General features: G+C 41.5%; 1 protein-coding gene and 1 long non-coding RNA gene across 6 annotated transcripts in view; one reads left to right on the top strand and one right to left on the bottom strand.

The window, feature by feature from the left end:
* The window catches only part of LOC134167854 (uncharacterized), a 1192997-nt gene that overhangs the window by 855650 nt on the left and 319881 nt on the right, over positions 1-17466 (top strand). The window lies entirely within an intron of this gene.
* The window catches only part of TSNARE1 (t-SNARE domain containing 1), a 495466-nt gene continuing 484588 nt past the window's right edge, over positions 6589-17466 (bottom strand). For all 4 annotated transcript variants that reach the window (XM_062626956.1, XM_062626958.1, XM_062626960.1 and 1 more), the window contains one exon: positions 6589-6978. The gene's annotated coding sequence lies outside the window, so the exon portion shown is untranslated. The remainder of the gene's footprint in view (positions 6979-17466) is intronic.

The following is a 17466-nucleotide window of genomic DNA, read 5'->3' as shown; positions in this document are numbered from 1 at the left end:
GGGGAAATCCAGGGGAGAATGTGAAGATGGAAGAAGTTTCAGTGCTGTGGATACAGTGGTGGAAGGGAAAAAGAGTGACTGCTGAATAATACTCTTTTCTACAGAGATGACTTTTCAAACCTTTCCAAACCTCCTCCGTGCTCCAAACCTCACAGGATCATAGAATCAGGGAATGGTTTGGGTTGGAAAGGACCTTAAGATCATCCAGTTCCAACCCCCTGCCATGGGCAGGGACACCTCACACTAGGCCATGTCACCCAAGGCTCTGTCCAACCTGGCCTTGAACACTTCCAGGGATGCAGCATTTACTACTTCTCTGGGTTGCCTGTGCCAGCGCCTCAGCACCCTCACAGTAAAGAACTTCTTCCTTATATCCCACCTGAACTTACCCTGTTTCAGTTTGAACTCATTACCCCTTGTCCTGTTGCTGCAGTCCTCCCATTGCCCTCCCTCTATAGTTTTACCCCTATTTCTTGGAGGCCTGGCACCATCTCCATGTCCTTTCCTTGTCATTCCACCAGCTCATACAAGGACATACATTTTCTTTAAGGGCTGTAAATGAGAATGAGGATCCCAGGAGCTGTCAAGCAGGTATTCTGCCTTGTGGGACCATCTCACAGCTATTTCTTTTGCCACAGCCAACAGAGCAATACACTTTCTGATTCCATTACAAACCTTCATTTCCCCACACCAGTAAATTTGAGGAAAAAGAAACAAGCACACACACTTTGCTTTACAGTAAATCTGGATAAATCAAGGTAGTTTATAGCCAGTGATTCACCAGTTTTGGAGAGTGACAACATACTATGGTGATGCACAGTTCAGTTTGGCTTTTCGGTGCTTGGATGCTGTCCTTCAGTCTTTGTAAACTACCCATGCCCTTTAGAAGAAGGCAAACTCCAAACCTTGATGAATTGTGTAGTTGAATTGTTTACCTCAAATAAGAGGCTAATGAATGCAATGTGATCCTTCTTTACATCACAGTTGCTCTTCAGCTTCTTATGCAAGAGAAATCTTGAAGCAGATTTTTAGCCTGGGGACACTGTGTAGATGTTGTTAATCATGGAAGAGCAGTGAGTGACTGACAGGACAATATGACACACCCCATTCATGTTTTAAAGAACAGACTATCTGGTAGTATTTGCTGTCATTTCTTTATTAAGATCAAAGATCAGAAACTAACTCCTGTTCATATGCGGCTAAATTTGGCCCTCTTCATGCCTGGGATCCAATTGGCTTGAAAGAACCAAACACATTAACTGAAAAATTAACAGCCATTTCCACTCCTATCTGGCTGCAAATATGGAAAAAATTAAAGCTGTTTCTGCCTTTACAATATATTAATATGATCTGGATTCTCTTCAGCCAATGTTCAGTTTTCTCACATAGAGCATCTGCCATCTCAGATTTATCCTAATGAGTTTTTCCATACCATCCAGCACTAGAATTTGGTGACCATACCCATGGATATAATTTCTCTGGCATCATCTACAGCAAACTTCTTCATAGCAAATCTTTTGATTTTGTGTAATATATAAACCCATTTATGAATCCTCTATTTGCCCTAAGGAATGAAGAGTGACTTTTCTTCAGTCTTTGCATTGTGCTTGCATTTTCTTCTTTGGAGACCGTAAGTATTGCAAGAACCTGGAAGAATTTACAAAGGTTCCCTTTTTCTGTCCTGCCTGACTATCTCTGTGGATCTTTTTATTTGGCCTTACATCAAATGAAGACAGAGGCTCAGAAAGTTAGTAACAGTTAAAAGCGTAGGAAAGATCAATATGGGATTTGGAGAAGTGGGAAGAAACAGCCCTGATGAAACTTTATAGCCCACCAGAGAGCAGTTTTGTACTGAAGAACTGTGAAGGGAAACTCAGCCTAGACTCACCCCACCTAACTGAGGCTCTAAATTGTCAACACAGCAACCCTTGGGAAACATAAGCATCTCTAGAGGGTAGTACAGCCTATCCCAAGATCTCTTTCCACTGACTGCGAAAGGAAAGTGGCTGTTCTCCTTCTTTAGATGCTTAAAATAAGATGAGGCAAATCTGGGCTCAGCAACAAGTCCAACTTACGTGTAAGAAAATGAGCTCTAAAAACATCTTGCAGATTGAAGAATTGCTGACTCTGGACTTTGAATGTGCAGGGCTATAACATCCTGGCACAGGCTTTCCAGCACTTGGCATTGCTGCTGAGCATGTCAGAAACACCCCAGTGGAAAGAAAAGGTAAAGGATTATGCAATCAAAAGACTTAGATGATGTTTTTCTACCTGCCCCTGTCAAATGTGTCAGTCATCACTGCGTGCTTCTGCATTTCACTAACCGCCTGTTTGCTGTCCATTACAAAAGCTGTTCCAGCATGCCAACATACTGCATGGGGTTCTTTCTTTTCCTTCTTTATCTAGCATGACAGCAAGCTGGCTATAAGGAAGTTAGTACCACAGCTATGCAGACAGTTGCAATAACCACTCCTGGGGTCCTTTTCACAGCAAACATCTTTCATGTTCAGGCTGGGTAAACGGAAGAAGTTCTTTACTGTGAGGCTGCTGAGGCACTGGAATGGGTTGCCCAGGAAAGTTGTGAATGCTCCATCCCTGGCAGTGTTCAAGGCCATGTTGGACAGAGCCTTGGGTGACAGGATCTAGTGTGAGGTGTCCCTGCCCATGGCAGAGGGGGTTGGAACTGGATGATCTTAAGGTTCTTTCCAACCCAAACCACTTTATCATTCTATGATCCCATCATCTCATGTTCATGCATTATCTTCAGCCAGCACCAGCTGATCAGAGTTCCCTATGCTCTCCAGATTATCTCTACCTGTGCTTCCTTCCCAATGTTATTAAACAGCATGAAAGCAGCCTAGGACCTACAAAACCACAATCACACTCTGTAGAGTCTGTAAGTTATGCTCTCAAGCCCACCTCCTATCTATTCCCTGGGGCACACAATGCCTGAGCCAATAGGTTTACATAAACCAGAAAGCTTAACATGTTCACCTTGGTGATAGGTCTTTATTTAATATATACATGTACATATAGTTGCTATGATAGTTAGGGACTTTGACATCAGTCATAACTCTGTTTCACTGGAACAAAGGTTACAAAGCAGCAATGACCAATCTTATTTCCTGAATGGCACCCGATACTCTTTAAAACTGACATTCCAGTTATTGACAGCATCCAAGGAATCCCTGACTTCTATCGTGAAATGCACCAATTTCTGCCATTACTGTGTATAATAATACACCAAATTACCACTTATCATCATACATTTTTTTAATCTGCTTTCCATAGCAAGGTGAGGCAGAGCTGGTCCACTGTCCAAAGCAAATGATAGATTCTAGAATCAGTAATACAAGGAAGCCAATTAAACTGCCTTACTAAATTTTACTAAGCTGCTCCAGACCAATTATAACTGTACTTCCTTGTGGTCTAATTAGGTTCATCTCAGTTCCACAGCGTGGTAGCCTATAATGAGTGAACACACGAGAAACACAGTTCAGACTCCACGTGTGGGATAATTAATAAGCTGTAGGCTGATGCTGTGGAAGAGGCTGCACCTAATTACGTGGGTTAATGCACTTAAACTAAATGGATGAATTGCAGCCATTCTCAGTGTTTCAAGGCCCCTTAGACTGACAGAGCTGTGGATTAATAAATTTTTAGCGAGTCATCCATTGACCTGCCCCATCGTTCTTCACTTTCACTCTATATGCTCTCAGAAGCACGAAATGATAAAGTGGAGAAATGTGCCAATCACTGCCATTTCAATGTTGCTGTTTTCTCTGGCACTTGCCTAAGAAATGATCAGAATTGAACAGCAAAATACAATGCCTGACATATCCCATAACTTCAGTTGACTTTGGATCAAAACGCACCATGCACAGGAGGTAAGTGGTGCCTTCCTAGCACAAAACAGCTTAGATAAAAGACTGAACTCCTTTCAAATAGCTATGTCTGTCTAAAATTCAGGCATATAGGATACCCCTTTAGCCATTGAAAGAGTAAGTCATGCAGACTAGGCAAGTTAACTGAGTATAGAAGAAAAGGACAAGTCAGAAAAGAGACAATTAGGAAATATAGAACAGACACTGCAAAATAATGATGAGCTGGAAAGGGTGTATTGAGACAGATTATGATCCACCTTTACTGATGGAAGTAAACCAGGGGGTTCAAGAACTGGTTTTATGTCCTACCTTATGGTGATTAAGACACAGAATGCTCCTCAGGGCTTCCTCCCTCTTAGCTCAAGAAACCATCTTCCCAGCAATGCAGACTTCAGTATCCAGTAAAAGTCTTCACATGTATCATAAGTACAAGCAAGTACAGCACTATCAGTTTTCATACCTATATCCCTTTGCAGACCCAGCTTTGGTGAACAGTTCCCATTTGCAAGACCTCAGATTTGAGAAATTTCTCTGGCTCCTGAATGGCTTGTCTGTGGCAGCAAGAGACATGCCAAATATGTTTGTTTTCTCATGTTCACACTTGTCCTTAAGGCACAAGAGACAGAAACTGCTTCCTCTTCCACTCCTGAGTAAGAGGACCTGACAAGTAAAGAATTGAACCGGGTACTAAGCTCACTACCTTTCTGATGTGCCTCTTCTTAATGTATTTTGTTGGGATCTCTTTAACTTTTGTAGCATAGAATCACAGAATATTTAGGTTTGGAAAGGACCTTAGTACCATCTAGTTCATTCTAATGCCCATGAAAATAGGTTTTATTAAAATTTTCCCTGTCATATCCTGATCTTATATTAATCTTCTACCTCAAGGTGGCTTGTAGGATCTGCCCAGATTGAACTGCTTGCTCTTGGAAAGCTTTGCTACTGTAAAGAAGAAACAACTATGCTCGTATTCTCATCTAAACAGCTGTGTAATGGCATTGTTAGATAGACTTGCCATGAAGAAGGAGAAGACAAATGTGTCCATAAAGTGACTAAAGCAATAGAAAACATCTTCAGTTGCAGTTTAAACTGAAGTTGAAGTCAATATTGCAGTCAATGGCTGGTTGTCCAAATGGGGGTTCATATCAATCAATGACACAGATTGTATGATTCAGCATGCATTTACTGTTTTATAGCAACTTCATGAAATCATGTTGTTTAACAAATAGCATTTGCCATTATAACCAAGTTTATAATACACAACAGGGAGTAGTATGTCTATGTTGTCATGTGGGTATTTCATTCTTGCTCTAAGCCAGGCAGCCTCTATGGTTTCAGTAGAGAAATGCTCCACCTGGGTCATCGATGCCAAATGCATCTGCTGTGTCTGCTGGCTCACTGAAAGCTCCATCAGTTTGTCTCTGCACTGCATCATACTAATAAGGTAATCATTGAGCTTCTAATGAATGGGATTAGTGAATGGGCAAGGATTGTTTGGTCTGGATCCACTGTTCAAATACAGCTCGAAGCACTGAAATATTTGCTTGCAATCGCTACGAGCTGGGTTTGTTTCAGCTCTTACTAACTAGATGAAAATGGTTTTCATCACTATAGGATTTGCCAAAAGTGCTGACAGAGGCAGTCTGCGGGTTGGAGTAGATATGAGGAGGGAGTTCTATTTCAGAAGTGTACTGTGTAGTAAGGTAAATTGTAATTTCATGCCAGCACAAAGCTTGGTTAGAAAACAGAGTATCATTTCATTAATTAGGCTTTCTTAATAGCAACCAATAAATATATACATTACACACAATGATCCAGTTATGCTGATTTTATAGGATAGATCCAGAGAAAATCCACCAGCAACTCATTTTTTTTTTGCTTCTTGATTTAAGAAGTTTTACAGTTTTGACTCTTTCAGCTTAAGTACCTGTAAGATGTCTCTGAGCATTTCCAGTGCTCAGCCTTTACTGACGAAAGATTGTGTCAGCTTTCTGGAAAGGAAGCATGTAATTCAAATTACTGGAGGTGAGAATCTAGTTTATATTTGTTATTCTTTTCTGAACCTTCACAGTAACCCAAAATCCATAACATATAGAGGTAGCTTTTTCTGGTGAGAAACATTTATGTCAAAAGATGCAACTTTTCATAAAGAATAAAATACATATACTTTTGTCAAATTCTCTTTTACAATTTATACGATATGTAATTAAAACCATTTTAAAATGCTTTATTTGCTGGAAGGAAACGACATTTATAGTACACAACACATTTAAAGAAGGATTTAAATGGCATTTTTCCATCAGAATTTCAGCAGAAAATGGTGTGGGTGAAAACGGAACAAAATCCCAAATGCTTGTTGCATGGAAACCAATGAAATGAAATCTAATGCAAAACTTGACATTTTTCATGAGATGCCTTGCTTGATTTTTTAACAGGTTAAAGGTCTTCTCCTCTTAAAAACATGGTACAATATGTCTTAATGTTTGTTTGCCCTGCTCTTTCCCTAGTGTTTCTCATAAATAAATGTAGTGTTCTGTGCATACAATGGGCTCAAATAAACATCTAATTGATGCATTTGTAACTGGCACATATAATAGCGAAATTGCTTAGCTCAGCCTGGCAAAGCAAAGTGCACAGTAGGAGAATCTACGCTAGATTCTTTTTAAATGTACAAAAACAACAGCAAAAAAAGAATCAGAATGTGTTGGCTTTCATGGTTTTAAATGAGCAGAAATGGAGATCAGGAGCATATTAAAAACACAAACAATAAACATGATTTAACAGTTCTGTATCTTACTGAACACCGTATATTGAATCTGGAGGCAAAGAAATAGCATTCCCCAGATACACAGGGGACATAAATAAAATCTGTAACATAAGGTAAAACATATCTGCAGTGAAAGGGTAAAAAATAAAGAGAAAAAATACAATTATACTAACACATAGTATAAAACTTAGCTTTTCTTTCATACAATTAGTGTGTGTTGGCTATAGCAGTTTTAGTATAATGTGGTCAGTAAAGCAGACATTGACGTAGGGTCTGAATCTGAAACGCCTTGAGAATCCATTCCACTTCACAGGGTGGTCACAGGCTCTGCAAAACCAAGAATAACTGATAAGTATTCATGGCATTCCCAAAGACATGCTGAGGTAAAGATGTTACTGATGGAAGAGTGGCTACCCGAGGTGGTCCCAAAACACATAGTCAACAATGAAGTAGATGTAATCACAGAAACGTGTATTTCACTGATTCCAGTTTAAGGTAATTGTGGAAGTGGAAGAGGTAGGAAGGCAGAAAGTAAAGATTTATAAAGAAAATACAATGTATAGCCTGATGTAGCAAGGAAAAGAGTATATTTTGTGTTTTTTTGGCCAGTGTCAGCAGTTCCCATCCTGGAGGATGGTGTATTTAGCTTTAAAAATACCCTTTCTTGCAAAATGGACTAAATACAGAAGCCAGATTGCGACACTGATGCACCTTGCAGGGGAGACTATTTCGAACAAATCTTAGTCTGGGTTTGATTTTTCCATGCAATGAAACCATAAGACACTTCCTCTTGCTAGGAAGGACTCACTATACCATGTGTAGATGTCTAAACCATAAAATCTTTACACTATTTATGTAGCCAGTTAATGGAAATAGACAATTCTGGACGAAAGTGCACGTGTGTCTCCAATTACTGTACGAGAAGCCTCTTAGCAAAGACATCAACAAGAAGACAGCACCTCCAAGACAGACATCAGCACTAAAGTCTTCTGAGGTTAGACATACTGTATTCTTGCACTCACCATACCTTGAAGCAGGCCTGTGTGTAGTAAACATGGCTATGAAAAACACAAGCAGGCTTTTGTAGTGTTTGTGTTTATTCTACATCTGCTTCCTTAGTGAGCACTGTTTGTAAGTATATGCATTGTAAGCAAATCTAGTTAAAGTTGGTATCAAGGGAAAGGGATGGAAAAGTCGTTTGTTATTATTGAATCATAACTGAGAACAACTATTTTTATATACTGCAGATAAAAGCCTTAAAAACACTCTTTCTCTTAATTATGCTTTCCTCTAAACCAAAAAGGTGTCAAAATACACCAGTGATCAGACACCCCCTTCCCTCAAAGCAACAAAATACAAAGCCACACGTTGTTATTTATGCCACTTATTAAAATTGCTCATAATCGTATCAATTGGATAGTCTTTTGAAATCAGATGTCCATTGTCTGCTGCGCTGCACATACAAAGCACAGATTCCAGTTCCTGCCTTGCATTCACACAAACACCACAAAGAGCTATTAGAAACTCTTCAATGAGAAACGGTATCCTTCTGAAGATGACATTCATCGCAGCTAATTTAAGGTGTAAGTACTTTCATCTGAGTATAATGGCTCGCAGGCTCCAGGCTCCTATTACAGATCTAATCAATACGGTCAATAGATTTTTAGGGTGGGGGTCTTCTGAATAAATTCATCAACTTCAGAATGACCTAAATTTCACTGGCTTCTATTGACTGGCATTAACTACAAAGGGATCTTCAGGATGACTTTCTCAGATGCAGAAACGTACACTGCAGACACCAGAATTTAGCTGCACAAAGTCAGTAATAAGTCCCTTTAATATCAAAAACTTCTTTGTTAGTTACTCAGACAAGTAGAAAGGCTCTGGAAAGTGGATGGACATAACTAATCCTAACTTTTCCATCCACTTGGGAACCATTCTTACTTTCCTGTTCACTAAGTATTTTATGATTTTTTTTTTTTTTTAAACAGAAGAGGCTGCAAGTGGAGTGAAAACTACCCAAAAAGGAAAGAACACCTTCACTTTGTCCATACTAATGCTGGAACTGACACTCAAGGGATCATGGTGCACAGACTCAGGCTGAGTAAATAGACAGGTTTCCTGCTCACTTCATCCCTTCTCAATTGATTAAACGGAGGGCAGGGATAGGTGACATTATAGTGGGGGTCTGCTACAGGCCACCTGACCAGGAAGACTGAGCGGACAGATAGGAGCATCCTCATGTTCACAAGCCCTGGTCCTCATGGGAGACTTCAATCACCCTGGTATCTGCTGGAAGGACAACAGAGTAGGGTAACCCAAGTACCTGAAATGTGCTGACAAGAACTTCCTTTACCAAGTGATAGAGGAATCAATGAGGAGAGGTGCTATACTGGACCCTGTTATCACTAACAGAAGTGGCTGGTGGTGAATGTGAAGCTCAAGGGCAGCCTTGGCTGCAGTGACCATGAAATGGTGGAGGTTGTGATGCTTAGGGCAGTGAGGGCACGCAGCAATTTGAAGCTGCTGTACACTCTATACCAGTTTCAGATGTAAACTGGAAAGCAGCTTCCAAATACGACATAGCTGAAATCCTGCAACATCACCTCATTCACTATAGAGAACCAAAACTCATCCGCAAGGCTGATAGTGGAGATAGCATCTTGTAACACGGGGATCTCACTTTTCTGTTTCTGAAAACCCTCAAGAGAATATTGAAGGGAAAGTGGGAAAACTCTGGATGTTTACATTTTTCTGCCTCTAGTCACTTGTAGTTGCTAATATTCTTTCCTCCTGACAGAGAACTGAGATAAGTGCAAAGTGTGGTAGTTCTGAGAGGTACAGGAACCTCTCGTATTTCCAGATGTGCGGTGGGTTGACCTTGGCTGGATGAGACCTTTGGATTCACCAAAGCTGCTCCATCACTCTCCTCAGCTGGGCAGGGGAAAGAAAATATAACCAAAGGCTCATGGGTTGAGATAAGGAGAGGGAGAGATCACTCACCAGTTATCACCATGGGCAAAACAGATTCAACTTGGGGAAACGAATTTAATTAATTGCAAATCAAATTAGAGCAGGATAATGAGAAATAAAACCAAATCTTAAAAATACCTTCCCCCCACTTCTCCCTTCTTCCTGGGCTTTACTCCTGATTTCTCTACCTCCTCCCCCAGAGCAGCACAGGGGGACAGGGAACAGGGTTGCAGTTGGTTCATCACACATTGTCTCTGGTGCTCCTTCCTCCTCACACTCTCCCCCTGCTCCAGCATGGGCTCCTCTCTCCATACAGGTCCAGCGAGGAGCCTGCTCCAGTGTGGGCTTCCCACAGGGCCCCAGCCTCCTTTGGGCATCCCCTGATTTGGTGTGGGGCCCTCCATGGGCTGCAGGCAGGTATCTGGTCCCTTGTTAACCTCCATGGGCTGCAGGGGAGTATCTGCTCCCTTGTTAACCTCCATGGGCTGCAGGCGGGTATCTGGTCCCTTGTTAACCTCCATGGGCTGCAGGGGGGTATCTGCTCCCTTGTTAACCTCCATGGGCTGCAGGGGGGTATCTGCTCCCTTGTTAACCTCCATGGGCTGCAGGGGAGTATCTGCTCCCTTGTTAACCTCCATGGGCTGCAGGCGGGTATCTGGTCCCTTGTTAACCTCCATGGGCTGCAGGGGAGTATCTGCTCCATTTTGGACCTCCATGGCTACAGGGCACAACCTGTCTAACCATGGACTGCACAATGGGCTGCAGAGGAATCTCTGCTCTGGTGCCTGAAGCACCTCCTCCCCTCCTTCTCCCCTGACTTGGATGTCTGCAGGATTTCATCTCATTCTCAATCCTCTCTCCATCTGCAATTGCTCCTGCAGAGTAGACTTTTCCCCTTCTTAGCTATGTTACCTCAGAGGCACTACCACCATCACTGATGGGCTTGGCCCTGACCAGCAGCAGGTCCATCTTGGAGCTGGCTGGCACTGGTTTCATTGGACACTGGGGAAGCTTCTAGCATCTTCTCAAGAAGCCACCACTGTAGCTCCTCACTACCAAAACCTTGCCATGCAAACCAAATGCATGTGGTACAAATAGTAGGCTTATGTGTTCAGGAACACACAGATACCAGCTTTGAGCATCAGCATCAAATTTACCTGTACATCAGTTAACCTTCCTCTGCAGCTGGTGTGCAAGTCCTGACTTCACTCCTATGAACTGAATCTCTTCCACCTGCAATGGTGGGGAATAATCTCTGAGGTCCATTGATCACCTTCATGGTTTAAACCTGGGACTGATGTAATTTTTACATACATTCTTAATGATGCATTTTCAGGATAGAAAAGAAAATAAAACACAAGGAAAAGAAGAACAAAGATCACAATACTAAGAAAATCTGTGGTGTTTCCTGCCTCTTAGAAGCTGGAGCTAGTCAGATGCCAGATTAGTCAGAACTGAATTACATTGTGAACCTTCAAGACCTAAGGCTTTACCTGGGACTTTGTTCAATGAAATTTTGCTTTCAGTAAAGCCTGTTTTTTCATCAGTTAAAGTTATTCCTTTTCAAATAGTACTTCCCTCTAATCTTCTAGGGAAGTAAATAATACCCGCTTTTCATTATAGAAATGTTCGACATTCCTCTAGTGCTCAACTGCCCACAGCAGAAATGCTGATGCTCTTATTCAGTCACACTGTCCATTTCTGCTTATAGTGTAAATTTAACCACAGATTGTTAAAACAGGTAATAACCCAAGAGGTCTGTCAGAAGAGGGTCCTACACCTGGGTCGGAGCAATCCCAGGCACAGCTACAGGTTGAGCAGAGAAGAGATTCAAAGCAGCCCTGTGGAGAAGGACTTGGGGGTGTTGGTCGATGAGAAAATGAACATGAGCCGGCTCCAGTGTGCGCTCGCAGCCCAGAAAGCAACCGTATCCTGGGCTGCATCAAAAGGAACGTGACCAGCAGGTCCAAGGAGGTGATCCTGCCCCTCTACTCTGCTCTTGTGAGACCTCACCTGGAGTATTGTGTGCAGTTCTGGTGTCCTCAACATAAAAAGGACATGGAACTGTTGGAACAAGTCCAGAGGAGGCCACGAGGATGATCAGGGGACTGGAGCACCTCCTGTATGAAGACAGGCTGAGAAAGTTGGGGCTGTTCAGCCTGGAGAAGAGAAGCTGCATGGAGACCTCAGAGCAGCTTCCAGTGTCTGAAGGGGGCCTATAGGGATGCTGGGGAGGGACTCTTCATTAGGGACTGTAGTGACAGGATAAGGGGTAACAGGTTAAAACTGAAACAGGGGAAGTTTAGGTTGGATATAAGGAGGAAATTCTCTCCTGTTAGGGTGGTGAGGCACTGGAATGGGTTGCCCAGGGAGGTTGTGAATGCTCCATCCCTGGCAGTGTTCAAGACCAGGTTGGACGAGGCCTTGGGTGATATGATTTAGCATAAGGTGTCCCTGCCCACGGCAGGGGGTTTGGAACTAGATGATCTTAAGGTCTTTTCCAACCCTAACGATTCCATGATTCTATGATTCTAAGAAATGAGATAGCAGGGTGGATGATATACCCCATGCAATATTGCTCCATATTGACTTAGTAATTCATTTCTCCTGTTCATTCTCTTAATCACAGAATCATAGAATTGTTTGGGTTAAAAAGGACCTTAAGATCATCCAGTCCCAACCCCCTGCCACGGGCAGGGGCACTTCACACTACACCATGTCACCCAAGGCTCTCTCAAACCTGGCCTTGAACACTGCAGGAATGGAGAATTCAGCACTTCTTTGGGCAACCCCTTCCAGTGCCTCAGCACCCTCACAGTAAAGAACTTCTGCCTTATATCTAACCTGAGCTTCCCCTGTTTCAGTTTGAAGCCATCGTCCCTTGTCCTGTCGCTACAGGCCCATGATAAGGTCATGTAGACCTATAAAAAAGGTCTGTAGCAGTGTCAGAATCAGCATCTAAAAGCCAAAACTGCAGAATATGACATAATTATATGTAGGAAATATAACGTGATATGTCATTTCAGAACTGAACGTTGCTGTCTGAACTTTGGGGATCATGAGAAAATCCATTTCACAAGGGTGCCTGAGAGGTGACACATAATGAAGGAGATGGGAAGAGGGGAATAGGAAGCAGTAATTTCACCAAACCTCTTAAAAACAAATGGTGTTATAGAAGTAGCAAGACTATAGGGATTTTTAAATTATCTGATGATGAATATGTGCAACATCGGATAATAACATCACAAGTTCAACTCTGATTAAATGGAAGGTGAATATCAAATCTCAGCATCGTTGTCTTCTCCCACTAAAACAAGGGGAACATCTATTGTGATGTAAAAATGAACTGACCTCATTTTTTCCCTCATGGCACACACTGCATGCCAGAGTTGTTGTGTAAGACTGAAAAGTCATTACACAGTCCTTTAACATAATGTTTAATCCAAAACACAGCTCCTTTTCAACCTCTAGCAACTTATTTCTTGAGTCATACAATTAATTGACATAAGCCCTGAATGCATTCTTGAGGTTGTGTGATCTGTAACACTTGGGTTCTGACAAGTTCTTCCAATAAGTTCTTTCAGGCGTCCTCAGAAGCTACCTGAAGCACAAGCAAGCTAATGCTCCACCAAAGACTCAATGACATTTCGCTGTCTTTCTCTCACACCAGTTGTTTTAGCCCATAGAGCTTCAACAACCTCCAACCATTTTTGTATACCTCCTCCTTTTGACCATTAATGCTGCCATCACTGCAGATGCTTCGCCACGTTAAAGATGGGTTACACTCATGTGTTGCTCGAGCGCAGGGTCCACCAAGACACCCACACCTTGCTTTGGCAATACAGGGTGAAAAGGTGAAAATGGTGAACAGGTCAGAAAAATAAAGGTGCCTCCAAAGATGACATATGGAAATAAATAAACTAGCAATTCCATTCTCCGAACAAGGTGAGCTTAAAGGAAGAACTCCTTCATGCCTATAGTAACGCAAGTCAGGAGTGAGAAGGAACCAAACCCACTTGAAAATAAGGCCTTGCTTCTTCTTAAGGTCATAACCCACAGAATATGCTCATTTTCTTTTCATAATTGTCTTTTTGTAGAAGCATTGTCAACCTACTTCTCAAAGAACCCTCCCTCTGATTTGGGATTTCCTTCACAACATATCAGTAACTAACTAAAGAAAGTTACCTGAAACCTTCTTCAGAAGATCAAAATGTGTAAGACTGAGGCTCAGGATGCAGAAGGGTTATGATTTCTTTTAGCTGCCTTGAAAAACAGGTTAAAATTGCCAGCAATGCGTGAGCTAAATCTAAGTGACATTAAACAGATGGCACTGAATGACCAAGAAAACAGCAGTGGTCTTTCTCCATCCATGAGGGAACTTTGATATTTAAGCCACATTAACGTTGCTCAGCTACACGATGCACTGCCTGGAAAAGGAGAAACATAACCCTCATTTTTAGCAGGAAGGAAGAAAAAAGGAAGACCCAGAAAAACAAAGGCCTGTCAGTCTCACCTTAATGATGAGCAAGATCCTGAGGCAGATCCTCCTGGAATGGTGTCCCTGCCCATTGCAGGGGGGTTGGAAGTAGCTGATCTTTAAGGCTTCTTCTAACCCAAACAATTCTATGATTCTATAATTCTATGCAGCCTTTTTCTCATTTCTATCTCTTTATTTTTAAAAAGCAATTTGAAGAGCTTTGGGAGGTTAGAAATTATCAGGTTATCAGTGAGAAATCCTGTTTCTCGCGAGGAGGATGAGACCAGCTTGGATGAGGCCTTGGGTGACATGGTTTAGTGTGAGGTGTCCCTGCCCATGGCAGGGGGGTTGGAACTTGATGATCTTAAGGTCCTTTCCAACCCTAACTATTCCATGATACTATGATTCCAGGATTCTAGGATGAACAGAACATAGCACAGAGATGCCAGGATTTCCCATTGTTTCAGTACTGGATGTTTCCTCCTGTTGCCACTTGAAACAAAGAGGTGAATGATTTTGTTCATCCTTTTCCAAGTGGTCTGCCTACCAGGTAAAGGCTGCTAGCAGAGAACAGCAAGGATACTGCTCCCACTGCACCTCTTTAATCAAGGCAACTTGAACATGTTATCTTAAAAGATCGAGGCACCACCACTTATGTGATAGCCTATTTTCCTCCCTCTTACCTCAGAGTGCTCCAAGGCAATATCAACATTTACATATATTTATGTTTATAGATATAGCTATATAAAAATACTTATAAATATACCTATATATTTTTTTATTATTAATAATACAATATTTAGACTTTTATAATACTTATATTTTAAAACATGCTTTATCATTATTCCCTCTATCCTCAGATGCAAGCTGAAATCTGGGCCGCACAGTACACACCTCTATCGCCCAAACTTCATGGACAGTTAACTAGACTCACTTGCCTTGAAACAGGTCACATCTCTTTTGGTCTGTGCATTCACTGCCTATCTTTCCTAGAAAGACAAGGCTCCCAGACTCACATTTGGCAACTATTCTATGTCTCTATGATTCTACGTGTTGTGTGGAGGGAAGGAGAGAAAATGAACTTTATGAAAATGCTGAATTGTTCTGGGAAGCACTCAGATAACACCGAAATGAGAGACATAAAACACTGGTCAAGTAAGATATCATGTGCTGGAGACTACTAGAAATTAGATAGCAGGCCTGACAAGTCACCAGTTTGCACCAGTGTGGCGAATCTTATGTTCCTTTGGGTAGGTGCAAAATCACTGACATTTGACTTTCAGCTTGGATTAAGTGTAAGGAAGAAAAATGCTGGCTCAGATTAAAATATGTCTGCTTGCAGGAAAAGACAATTTCAAGGAGATGGATGCTTAGATAATGCAGCCAAGGCTGCCTAGTGTGCAAATCACTCAGTACCCATTCAGCCCATCATTACTATTTCACCATCCCCGAGAATCTGCCAAGAGCCACGGGGAAACAGCAGACTTTCACCTTGCAGCAGCATTTAACTACAGAGCAAGCAAATCAGAGCTGTAAAAGGTGACAGAAACCCTTCAATTCTCATTCACGTGACAGTGGAAATAGAGCTGATAAACCTTAAAAAAGCCTACAGAAGACATACAACATAGTCAGCATTAAATTCCTGTGATTTCAGCTAAGGGAGCAGCAATTGTGCACTCCATGTTTTGCTTAAAGGTAACTGGTGGAATGATAACATGATTTGTGCAGGTCTAGAGAAAATGAGAGTTGAAAAGCTTGCCTGTCAGGAAAAGAACACAAACACAATGGGAAACTGTGGTCATTGTATAGCAGTGCTGCTGTCTTATACAGTGATGGATATTTAAGCACAGCAGCCCTGCATATTTAACTGCAATAAGGACCCACCTCTGATTTTAATATATATACATATATTTATTTTTTTTTTTTAAGACTATTTAACAGTGAAGGGAAACTCATTTTAGTTAATGAGGACAGAGATGGAATGGATGAAACTCCTCGCACTAGCATTAGAACTGCAACTTGCAGTATTTTCATTAAGAAAGCACTGGAAACAAATTGCTGCACAGAGAACTAATTAAAAAAGAACCAATAAATTCCATAGTTGTAAATAAAATGCATTTTCTGCATCCATCTGAACACTAGCTCTTATTAACTCTGGGTGATGCTGTTTTTACATACATATGGTACTGTTATTTATACAGATGGTGCCAGGGCTGAAGCACTGAATGGAAGTATGCCTCACATTGCTTCACTTACACTCTAGCAATAAGTACTAGATTAATGCAAAAACAAATCCCATCAGAAAGGGGATACTTTAGTAGACATCAGGGAGACTAAAGCAGTTGGTCCCTGCATCAGAGCAAAGGTTTGGGGCAGGAAAATGCAGATATGCCAGGGAATGCACTCTGATATTTGTAGATAAACATGATACATCTTCTGGATCCCTCCTCATTTGATCCTTAGTTGGCTGTTCAGAAATGAGGGTAAGAAGAAAGAATTGATTTTCCCTTTGACTTTTTCCACCATCCTTCTAGTGCAGGTGGGGGAACTATTCCATTGCAGGTTTATCCCCTTTTCTAATGCCCCAGACAAGTAAATATGGAGCACTAAGGATAACATTCTTTCATCCAAATGTGAATCAACACAAGTAACACATCAACACAAGTAACCCCAATTTCCCTTTAGAGAGCAGAGAGATACAAGCACTTCTGGAGGACATTCCAGCTCACCTTTGCCTAATCTATTCAACAGCTCAGAAAATTTGCCATTTACCATGTCTGTACCTATACATTGGCTTAAAGGGAGCACTGGGTAACTAGTTCAGCTTTAGTTGTCTAAACTTCAGTGAGCTTAATCCCCCTCTGCTTGGTTTATATTTTACTTCTGAAATAAACATTTTGATTAACTTATTTTCAGTTTTATTGGTTTGCTTTGTGTATTTTCTCTATAAATAAATCTTCAGTGACAGTCTGCTTTAATTTTTCCTTTTTTTTATGTACAAAGTTCTTCCATTTTCACATGGAGACCAGATTAGCCTGATTTCCTTGGGCAGTATTATCAGAATATGCGTAAGTATAACTCTTCTGCTATATCCTACTGACAGCCATCTAATGAAAGCCTCACAATTTTTTTATTTACTGCATGGATATAACGTCCATCTTGTTTTCCCTGTAATGTTCTTCATAGACAGAAAAACCACCTTTTCTGCTAATATGTAAGTTTTCCTGCAGTTCTAGAATCATAGAATAGTTACGGTTGCAAAGGGCCTTAAGATCATCCAGTTCCAACCCCCTGCCATAAGCAGGGACACCTCACACTAGACCATATCACCCAAGGCTCTGTCCAACATGGCCATGAACACTTCC

Source organism: Pezoporus occidentalis, unplaced genomic scaffold (assembly GCF_034315485.1).
Source record: "Pezoporus occidentalis ecotype Australia unplaced genomic scaffold, CSIRO_AGI_Poc_V1 ctg3, whole genome shotgun sequence".
Lineage (NCBI taxonomy): Eukaryota > Metazoa > Chordata > Aves > Psittaciformes > Psittacidae > Pezoporus > Pezoporus occidentalis.
Note: the sequence above shows the minus strand (reverse complement) of the source record. Positions and strands in the feature narration are given on the sequence as shown.